We start from the raw sequence: 10,850 nt of genomic DNA, 5'->3' as shown, positions 1-10,850 counted from the left end.
CTAAAGTCTGGAAAGTCGTTTGTAAAGGACTAAATTTCCATCAGTTAAAACTACCAAACCCCCCTTGGAAGCAGGAGAAGAGGGGGGAAATCTTAGACTGTTTAAACCTGCAGGAGAGAGAGTAAAGAAAGATAAATTTCCACCGTCTTGAACCTGGGAACGGGGTGTCAGAGACAGACGCTTTGGGGAAGTTCATTGACTGTGAATAAAACGTTTTTTGACAGATGGTTAAAAAAGAGAAACATATTGATTCCAATGTTTCCTTTTGCACTTAAAAGGAACAAAATATCTGAAAAACGAAAGGAATTTTGTTGCTGGATCTGCTTTTAAAAAAGACGGATACAAACAAAAATTGTTTTCTCTAGAGGGAGCTTGTGAAACTGTTGCTGGAGTTGATCTTGGGAATTCTACAGCTGTGGAGATTAAAGATCGTGAGAACCAGACATTTGACCTTGAATAAGAATGTGCCCAGAAGAAGTTTTAGTGCTTGCTTTTTGCAAGACAAGCGCTTTACTGGAACAGCTACATGAGAAGATGGATTTGATGACTGTTGCAGTTAGCAATTTTGGACAAACAGTGAATACCTATATAGAAACCACGCAGGAACCAATCCAGGAATTTGCTTTGACAGGGCAAGTTGTGCAGGAGACAAAGGAGGAGGTTGTTGCTGAACCTCAAGTAATAGAAATGGAGCAAGTTGTGCAGAAGACAAAGGAGGAGGTTGTTGCTGAACCTCAAGTAACAGAAATGGAGAGAGTTGTGGCCTTGCAGGAACATAAGTTGTTGTTTCTGACGACTGAACCTGGAAAAAGTCAGATTTGGAGAGATGGAGTACTGTTTGGTTTGGAGATGGGAAGTTGGATAGATCCCCCTATGCTGGGATGTTTTGACTTTTGGGATCTGGTTTTGGGCCAGGGGGAGTTTGGAGTTGTGGGGGCCCTTAACCTTGGAGGGACTTTGAAATATGCCTTCAAATATCTTTTGGATTTCAGTGCTGACTATGGAGAATGGGCTGACCTGTCAAGAAGGGATAAAGATACTGTCAAGTTGGAGTCTCACCGAGATCTACCCCTCAGTGAGAAAGGAAGGAAATTAAGAATAAGATCAGCAGAAGACAAAGTAAAGTGCAGGTATAAACATGAAGAAGACCTGCAGAAGGGACATGGAAAAGACTTAAGAGCCTCGGATAGAAGGTCACCAGGTTGATGGACTAGATGGAAGGGATAGAAAGGACTGACAAAACCCGAGACCAGAAAGAAGAGACAATGGATGAAGATTAGAAGAAAGTTTAAAAAATTCATTTAGATAATTTTTGTAAAATTAATGAGTGTTAGGAAAAATGTTGGAATGAAACTATTTGGCTTTAGTAGAAATGCTTTAAGGAATTATGTATAAATAAGTTTTAAGTTTTAAGCTTTAGGGCTTTTTATGGTAAGATAAGGTTAAAATAAATTAAGGTAATTTAATGACAGAATATAGTGAAAGATGGAAAGGATTTGCTGAGATAATTAATAACTAGAATACAAAAAAGGGAGGTGTGAGGAGGTCGATGAAACAAGTTAATGAAAGATAAAGATTTGGGAATATTGGATTTGGTTTTTAAATTTTTTATCTGCTTTTGTTTTTGGTTTTGATGTATTGTGTGTTTTGTTTTTTCCCTTTTTTCTTTTTATTGACTTGTATTGTTGAATTCCTTTTTTTTTTGTCTACCTTTTTTCCTTTTTCCTTTCCTTTTTTCCCCCTCCTCTGTAATTTTAAATTTTCAATAAATATCATTTTTTTTAAAAAACAACCAACAACAACCTTGGCCAACCTTCCGGGGGCCGAATGCCAGTGTTGGGTGTAACCACCCACTCTCCTGCAGTTATACCTGCAAAACATACACACCTACAAGCAGAAAGCAGCACCACACCCCTCCCTCAACTGTTCTGAAGGAAGGGGGGTTTCAGACTTATTCCTCACTCCTAGCACCACAAAATGTATCCAGCATTGGCTTTCAGATCCCAAGAGAACAGATAGCTCTGGTTTTCTTTTCTTTTCTTTTTTAATAGATATTTATTAAGAATTTTCCATTTCAAAAAAAAAACAACCAAAAAGAAAAAACAAAAAAAGAAAACATATACAGTTTAGAACCCTTCTTTTTCTATAACATATTTCTCTGACTTCCCCACACCTCCCCTTCCTATATTCCAATTCAAATTGTTAATTCAACAAGTTCTTATCCCCAATTTTTAACCTTTTTATATTTAGTTGAATTTAAAAGACCATTTTTACAACATCAAAATTTATGCATCTATGTTCATTCTTGAATCTTAAATCATTTTTCTAAAGTCGACCCAAATTCCCTTCCACGAATTCCCCACTTTTCATACTAATAACAAAACAGAATAAAAAGAAAAAGATGGATTATAATTATGCACCCTTTGGATCCCCAAACCCCACCCCGTCCCCTTTCCCGGTTTCAATCCCCAATAAATGTCCATCAGTCTTAATCTGCTATCAGCCTGGAGATCTCACGTCCGATATCTCTGGTTTTCTGGCAGTTACCTGGGCCAGAAAGTTCATTGCTCCAAAAGGCTTTTTGAGCTTAATCGATTGGATGGCAGCAGCGGTGGACCTGGGGGTCTCAAACGGCAGCGGCACCCGGTGGTCTCCCTGCCACTCATGTTTCACTCTGCATCAGCTCAACTGGTACAGCATGAGACTCTGAATATCAGGGTCGTGATTTTGAGCCCCATGTCAGGCAAAAGATTCCTGCATCACAGGGGTCAGACTAGAGGACCCTCAGGAGTCCCTTCCGACTCTACAAGGCTGTGATTCTGTGATCATCGTTGTGGCACCTCTGAGGCTTCGCGCCCAGTGCGGCTGACCTGATGGCACTCCCTTAAATCCGTCTCTGATGGTGAGATTCTTTGGAGAGGAGATGCAGCCGATGGAAAGGATGGGAGAGGGAGAATTAGGATACAGAACGTCTCAAAGTGCCAGGGACTGGACTGGGAATAAGAACAACAACAACAATTTATTATTTATACCCCGCCCATCTGGCTGGGCTTCCCCAGCCACTCTGGGCAGCTTCCAACAAAATATTAAAATACCGTAATGCATCAAACATTAAAAGCTTCCCTAAACAGGGCTGCCTTCAGATGTCTTCTAAAAGTCTGGTAGTTGTTGTTCTCTTTGACATCTGGTGGGAGGGCATTCCACAGGGCAGGTGCCACCACCGAGAAGGCCCTCTGCCTGGTTCCCTGTAACTTGGCTTCTTGCAATGAGGGAACCACCAGAAGGCCCTTGGTTTTGGACCTCAGTGTCCGGGCTGAACGATGGGGGTGGAGACGCTCCTTCAGATATACTGGGCCAAGACCATTTAGGGCTTTAAAGGTCAGCACCAACACTATTGAATTGTGCTCGGAGACCACCCTCCCTCCTTCTGGACCTTCCTGACAAGAGGAGGACAGTATAGATTTACAACGGTGGTTTGCAGAAGGTCATGACTCTGAGACAGAAGAAAGACAGAGCTGGGAGGTAACGGAAGGGGAAGCAGCAGAGCCAGAACAGCTGGCTGACACATTATCATTAGAAAGCATTCCCAAATCCACTTCTAGAATAAGGTTACCAGATTTTTTCCAATGAATCCGGAGACAATTTAAATAAATAATTAAATCACGTTCGGGACGTTGATGCTTCAGCGATGGCGGTGGCAGAGGGGCGGCCGCTGCCTTGACCTCAACCACCACGTTTCCCCTTCCTCCAAAGCTTCTATCTCCTTTCTCCATGAGCCTGGGCAGCCCCTGAGTTGTTGGTTCTTCGGTGGTGGTGGTGGTGGGGAGCGGTGTGCAGTGGGTCAGGCATGGAAGACGGAGAAGGAGGGCCGAGAGCGGTGGCGGTGAGGCTCGGGCAGCGCGATGCCTCCCTTCCCATTGGAGCAGCCCCAATCCCATTCCTATTTGGGTGCAAGCAGGAGGGGGTGGGGATCCCTCAGCTGGGAAGGGATGCTTCCCATTGCCTAACCAAGAGATCCCTGCCCCCTCCTGCTTGCACCCAAATAGGAGTTGGGAGGCTGCTCCGATAGGCAGCATGAAGCCTCCCTTCCCAGCTTAGCTGCTGGGGTCAGGGAAGGTGGAGGCAGCCCGGAAGCTGTGTCTTAGAGCCCCTGAACCACCATCAGATGGGGACTTCTGAGCAGCTCCTGAAGCCAGCCAGAGCCAACTGCTCCAGGCTGCTGAGACTGCCGCTGCTGCATTTCCCGGGGACATTAGATGAAATCCGGGGACATTCCCGGGATGGAATTTGTCCGGGGACGTATTCGCAAATCCGGGGACTGTCCCTGGGAAACGGGGACGTCTGGTAACCCTATCCTAGAACCAGGAGGGCTGTGAAAATGGGAGAGCAGAGAGGGAACAGACAAAGGGCCTTACGCAGCCACCTTATAAGCTGTTGACGACTGAGAGTAAAAGGTGGGGAGGAGATTATTTGGAGCAACGCCATCGCTGCAATGTAGAGGCACTTTTCAAAGCCTCCCTCTGTGAATATTGAATAAAGGACTTGGTAAGAACGCTTCTTATTCCTTGGCTGCCCACCGTGGGAGGGATCGGATTCCCTGAAACCGGACACAAAGTGAGTGGCACTTTGCGTGTGCGTGCACACACACACACACACACACACACACACACACACACACAACTGCACTCAAGGCATTTACAATCTGAATGCTGATAACAGAGGAGACAGCAGAGGGATGGGCTGTGAGTTAAGCGCTGAGAGCACTAGATGATTTGCTAAAATGAAGCAAGCAATAGTTCATGACTGTTGAAGCATGCCTGGATCTTGAGTTCAAAACCACGAAAGCTTCTGAGGCCATGTCCCTCATAGCCACTTATTCCAGCAGGGTTTCATTGACGTCCATAGGTCGGCCACAAATAGTTCCTCACAGATTGGCGAGCAAATTTGTCGTTGTCCCCCCACCTCAGTATACCCAACTGTAATCACTGGGGAGAGACATCACCTTGCCAACAAAGGTCTGTATAGTTAAAGCTATGGTTTTCCCAGTAGTGATGTATGGAAGTGAGAGCTGGACCATAAAGAAGGCTGATCACCGAAGAATGGATGCTTTTGAATTATGGTGCTGGAGGAGACTCTTGAGAGTCCCATGGACTGCAAGAAGATCAAACCTCTCCATTCTGAAGGAGATCAGCCCTGAGGGCTCACTGGAAGGACAGATCCTGAAGCTGAGGCTCCAAGACTTTGGCCACCTCATGAGAAGAGAAGACTCCCTGGAAAAGACCCTGATGTTGGGAAAGATGGAGGACACAAGGAGAAGGGGACGACGGAGGACGAGATGGTGGGACAGTGTTCTCGAAGCTACCAGCATGAGTTTGACCAAACTGCGGGAGGCAGTGGAAGACAGGAGTGCCTGGCGTGCTCTGGTCCAGGGGGTCACGAAGAGTCGGACACGACTAAACGACTAAACAACAACAAATCACTGTGTCTCGCCCATCCCTCACTGTGCCCTACCTGGTGCTTTTTTTGAATCCAGTTAAGCCTGTTTGCCAAAACTGAGGTCAGCTTGTTTGCTGTGGTTTGGATCTCAGCTTGGCAAGAATGAAGAAGAGCCCTGAGTCACCCAGTACCAGTGGAAAAAAACACAGCTAGGCTCCCACTACCACCATCAACATAATTTCAGGAGGCAGTGACTCAGCAGTTGCTGCCCAGGACATTCCTAACTGCCTCTCTCATCCTTATTTAGTTCTTAACATTTACATACCACTTGCCTGTAAAAAACCCCAATGCCCTCAAAGCGGTTTACAAAAAAAGGTAAGACAACATAGTCCACCCGTCCTCAGTTTTGTATTGCAATCCAATTCCCTGCTACCAACCGGATGCCCACTAATTTATTTTTAAAATGGAGGCGGGTGGCACTGTGGGTTAAACCACAGAGCCTAGGACTTGCCGATCAGAAGGTCAGCGGTTTGAATCCCCGTGACGGGGTGAGCTCCCGTTGCTTGGTCCCTGCTGCTGCCAACCTAGCAGTTCAAAAGCATGTCAAAGTGCAAGTACAGTGGTAGCTCGCAAGACGAAAAACACGCAAGACGAAAGAGTTTTCCATTTTTTGTGTCGTTCCGCAAGATGAATTTCCGTATGGGCTTGCTTCGCAAGACGAAACATCTTGCGAGTTCTTGCGAGTTTGTTTCCTTTTTCTTAAAGCCGCTAAGCCGTTAATAGCCGCTAATAGCCGTGCTTCGCAAGACGAAAAAAACGCAAGACAAAGAGACTCCCGGAACGGATTAATTTCGTCTTGCGAGGCACCACTGTAGATAAATAGGTACCGCTCCGGTGGGAAGGTAAACGGTGTTTCCGTGTGCTGCTCTGGTCCGCCAGAAGCGGCTTAGTCATGCTGGCCACATAACCCGGAAGCTGTATGCCGGCTCCCTCGGCCAATAAAGCGAAATGAGCGCCGCAACCCCAGAGTCGGTTATGACTGGACCTAATGGTCAGGGGTCCCTTTACCTTTTAATCACGTATCACACCCTTGTTTGGCTCAAGGGAGTCTCAGCTTCGACGAAGTGTGGTCCTTGCCTAAATCTCCCACATGAGAAATGGATCTTGTTCTTCTCTGCCCTTTGCACATCCTGATTTTCTTCAAAGCAAATTCCTCCTCCCCGCTTCCCCGCTTTCTGATCACTGCTGCACGAAGCCTCTATAAAGTGGAAACTGTTCTGACCCAGGCAAAAGCCACTTCTAAAATCAAAGAAGCATATTCATTTAGCAAGGAAGAATCCAAACACGGGCTTTATTCTGAGCTAATGCACTATCTCCTCTGCCTGGCTTGGAGTTCTTCTAGGGCTAAGGGAGAGGTCTTTCCCAGCCTTTCAACCCCAAATCCTTTTGATCTGGAAATACTGGAGCTCTGGGCATGCAAAGTAGGTGATCGGCCAATTTGCTGCGTCCTCTGTTCCTCCTATAAGCCTGCAAGCAGAATTGTCCCCTGGGAATTCTTCTTTCTGTTGGTGCCATCAAAGGCAACGTGAAGTCCACTAATCATCATCATCATCATCATCATCATCATCATCATCATCATCATCATATTTTTTTATATACCCCGCCCTCCCCAGCCAGAGCCGGGCTCAGGGCAGCTAACACCAATAAAATTACAATAGAAACATAATGGGGGGGGGGGGGAATCCAATTTAAAATGCAGGTTAAAATGAAATTTAAAAAGCAGCGTCATTTTAAAAGTAGCCCATAGATCAAAACCATAAGGGGAGGGAAACATAAGGGTCAGACGGAGTCCAAACCAAAGGCCAGGCAGAACAGCTCTGTCTTGCAGGCCCTGCGGAAAGATGTCAAGTCCCGCAGGGCCCTAGTCTCTTGTGACAGAGCGTTCCACCAAGTTGGGGCCAGTACTGAAAAGGCCCTGGCCCTAGTTGAGACCAATCTAACCACCTTGCGACTTGGGACCTCCAAAATGTTGCCATTTGTGGGCCTTAAGGTCCTCCGTGGGGCATACCAGGAGAGGCAGTCCCCTAAGTACGTGGGTCCTAGGCCGCATAGGGCTTTAAAGGTCAAAACCAGCACCCTAAACCTGACCCTGTTGCACTTTGCTTGAACTGATAAGGCCTTGTCTGTTTATAAGGCACGACCTACAAGCACAGCGAGGCAGTGTGTCATGTAAAATGCATAAGAGCTTGCCACGGAAACATAGATTTTTTTCTTGGAGACTGAGAGGCAATATCTGATCATTGACTTGAGCTGTGCGAGGCATCGATGTCAGGTTCCGGATCAGGGCTTGTTTGTTTGTTGAATTCAAAAGGTGTTACCTGTGAGCCAGAAAAGAAAAGATTATGCCTCATTTGGGAGGAAAAAGAGTTCAGTTGCTGTGGTATTTCAGCAAAGCAGGATTAAGTGATTTGGGTCATGCAAATTTGTCTGTGGGGGGCTGCCCTTCAGGACAAGAGTCTCTGGGGCTCAATGCTGGGGATTTCATGGGAGTTTGTGAATGATACTGGACACCACAGTTCAAGAAGGACACTGACAAACTGGAACGTGTCCAGAGGAGGGCAACCAAAATGGTCAAAGGCCTAGAAACGATGCCTTATGAGGAATGGCTAAGGGAGCTGGGCATGTTTAGCCTGGAGAAGAGGAGGTCAAGGGGTGATATGATAGCCATGTTCAAATATATAAAAGGAAGTCACATAGAGGAGGGAGAAAGGTTGTTTTCTGCTGCTCCAGAGAAGCAGACACGGAGCAATGGATCCAAACTACAAGAAACAAGATTCCACCTAAACATTAGGAATAACTTCCTGACAGTAAGAGCTGTTCGACAGTGGAATTTGCTGCCAAGGAGTGTGGTGGAGTCTCCTACTTTGGAGGTCTTTAAGCAGAGGCTTGACAACCATATGTCAGGAGTGCTCTGATGGTGTTTCCTGCTTGGCAGGGGGTTGGACTTGATGGCCCTTGTGGTCTCTTCCAACTCTATGATTCTATGATTCTATGATACGAGGGACAGCTGCATATCCCTGCACTGAAAGGGGTTGGAGTAGATGATGATCCTCAGGGTCCTTTCCATCTCTACAATTCTATAATTCTAAGTTCAGGTAGGTAGCCGTGTTGATCTGACGCAGTCAAAAGACAGGGGTTGCGAACGGGATCCGTTCCGGAGGCCCGTTTGCAACATGAGCAGAACGCAACCTGCGTCTGCACATGCGTGGGTCGCGATTCGCCGCTTCGCCGCATGCGCGTGATGTCATTTTGCATGTCTGCGCATGCGCGAGCAGCAAAACTCAGATGTAACCCTTTCTGGTACTTCCAGGTCGCCTGAAAACATGCAACCTGAAGCAAACATAACATGAGGTATGACTGTAAATAAAAAAATTAAAAAATTGTCCAGTATCACCTTTAAAAAAAAAGGTAAAGGACCCCTGACAGTTAAGTCCAGTCGTGAACAACTCTGGGGTTGCGGAGCTCATCTCACTTTACTGGCCGAGGGAGCTGATGTTTGTTCACTGACAGTTTTTCCGGGTCATGTGCCCAGCATGACTAAGCCGCTTCTGGCGAAACCAGAGCAGCGCACGGAAACACGGTTTCCCTTCCCGCCGGAGCGTTACCTATTTATCTACTTGCACTTTTTGGCATGCTTTTGAACTGCTACGTTGTCAGGAGCTGGGGCAGAGCAATGGGAGCTCACCCCTTTGCGGGGATTCAAATGATCGGCAAGCCCTAGGCTTAGTAGTTTAGAGTACAGTGGCACCCGTGTCCCTAGCAGCTTAAAAGGTAAAGGGTAAAGGGACCCCTGACCATTAGGTCCAGTCGTGACTGACTCTGGGGTTGCGGCGCTCATCTCACTTTATTGGCTGAGGGAGCCAGCGTACAGCTTCCGGGTCATGTGGCCAGCATGACAGCCGCTTCTGGCGAACCAGAGCAGCGCATGGAAACACCGTTTACCTTCCCGCCAGAGTGGTACCTATTTATCTACTTGCACTTTAACGTGCTTTGGAACTGCTAGGTTGGCAGGACCTTAGAGACCCACTAAGTGTGATCACACTCTTGCCAGCAGGTGGCAGTAATAGGGCCTTTCCTTGACCTTTCTTAACCATTAAATCCCGACCTTTACTAGAGAAAGCTGCTCACCCTGGTCCTGAAACGTCTGACCTGCCTTGCCCTGTGGGCTCCGACACCCAACAAATATTGAACATACCTGTCCTCTCCTGTCCCAGAATGTAGGAATAAATTCAGGCCAACTCTGTGTTACAAAAATGTCTGCCAACATGACATGAAGCATGGCAACATCAGCCCTGCTGTGTGGGAATCCCTTGAACACAATCACAGTGCCTGGGAAATATAATAAAAAATAAAAAAAATTGTCCAGTAGCACCTTAGAGACCAACTAGGTTTGTTCTGGGTATGAGCTTTCATGTGCACGCACACTTCTTCAGATACACTGAAACAGAAGTCACCAGACCTTTATATATAGTGAGAGGGTGGGTTTAGGGGTATTACTCAGAAGGGTGGTAGGAATGGGTGATTGGCTGATAGGTTTGGTAAACCTGTTGACGACTGTTAACGACTGCAATTGGTCTTACAGGAAAAAACAAGGGATGAGATGGCTAATGGCTTTATCATGTATAATGAGATAGGAATCCAGTGTCTCTATTCAGACCAGGTCTCTCCACGGTTTCAAGTTTGGTAATAATCTTTCCAGTCTATTTCTGAAATTCTTTTGTAACATGACAGCGACTTTGAGATCTTCTATAGAATGTCCTGGGAGACTGAAGGGTTCTCCTACTGGTTTCTCTGTCTTGTGATTCCTGATGTCAGATTTATGTCCATTTATCCTTTGGCGTAGGGTTTGGCCTGTTTGTCCAATATAGAGAGCTGAAGGGCACTGTTGGCATTTGACGGTATACACAATGTTAGAAGATGAGCAATTAAATAGTCCTGAGATGGTATGTTTGATGTTGTTAGGTCCAGTGATGGTGTTGTCTGGGTGTATGTGGCAGCACAGTTGGCATCTGGGTTTATTACAGGCTCTGGTGTCCATGTTAAGTTTGCTTGCTGTATTATTGTGGGTGAGGAGTTGTTTAAGATTGGATGGCTATCTGTACGCAATGAAAAGTCTTCCTCCCAGAGCTTGGGAAATCTAGAACCTGAATCTAGAACAGTACCTGGGGACAGACAGTCAGGTTGTGCATCCACAACAGTGACCAGAGGAGGAAAGACCACTGGGAGAAGCACAGAGAGAAGAAAATCCCTGGTGAATCTGGGATGACTTCATCTGCCCCAGTTGCAACAAAACACATCTCTCCCGTATTGGTTTCTATGGCCACAGCAGACACCAAAATCTTCCAAGAGTTTGA

The sequence above is a fragment of the Podarcis liolepis genome (assembly GCF_965112155.1).
Source record: "Podarcis liolepis genome assembly, chromosome: 9".
Lineage (NCBI taxonomy): Eukaryota > Metazoa > Chordata > Lepidosauria > Squamata > Lacertidae > Podarcis > Podarcis liolepis.
Note: the sequence above shows the minus strand (reverse complement) of the source record.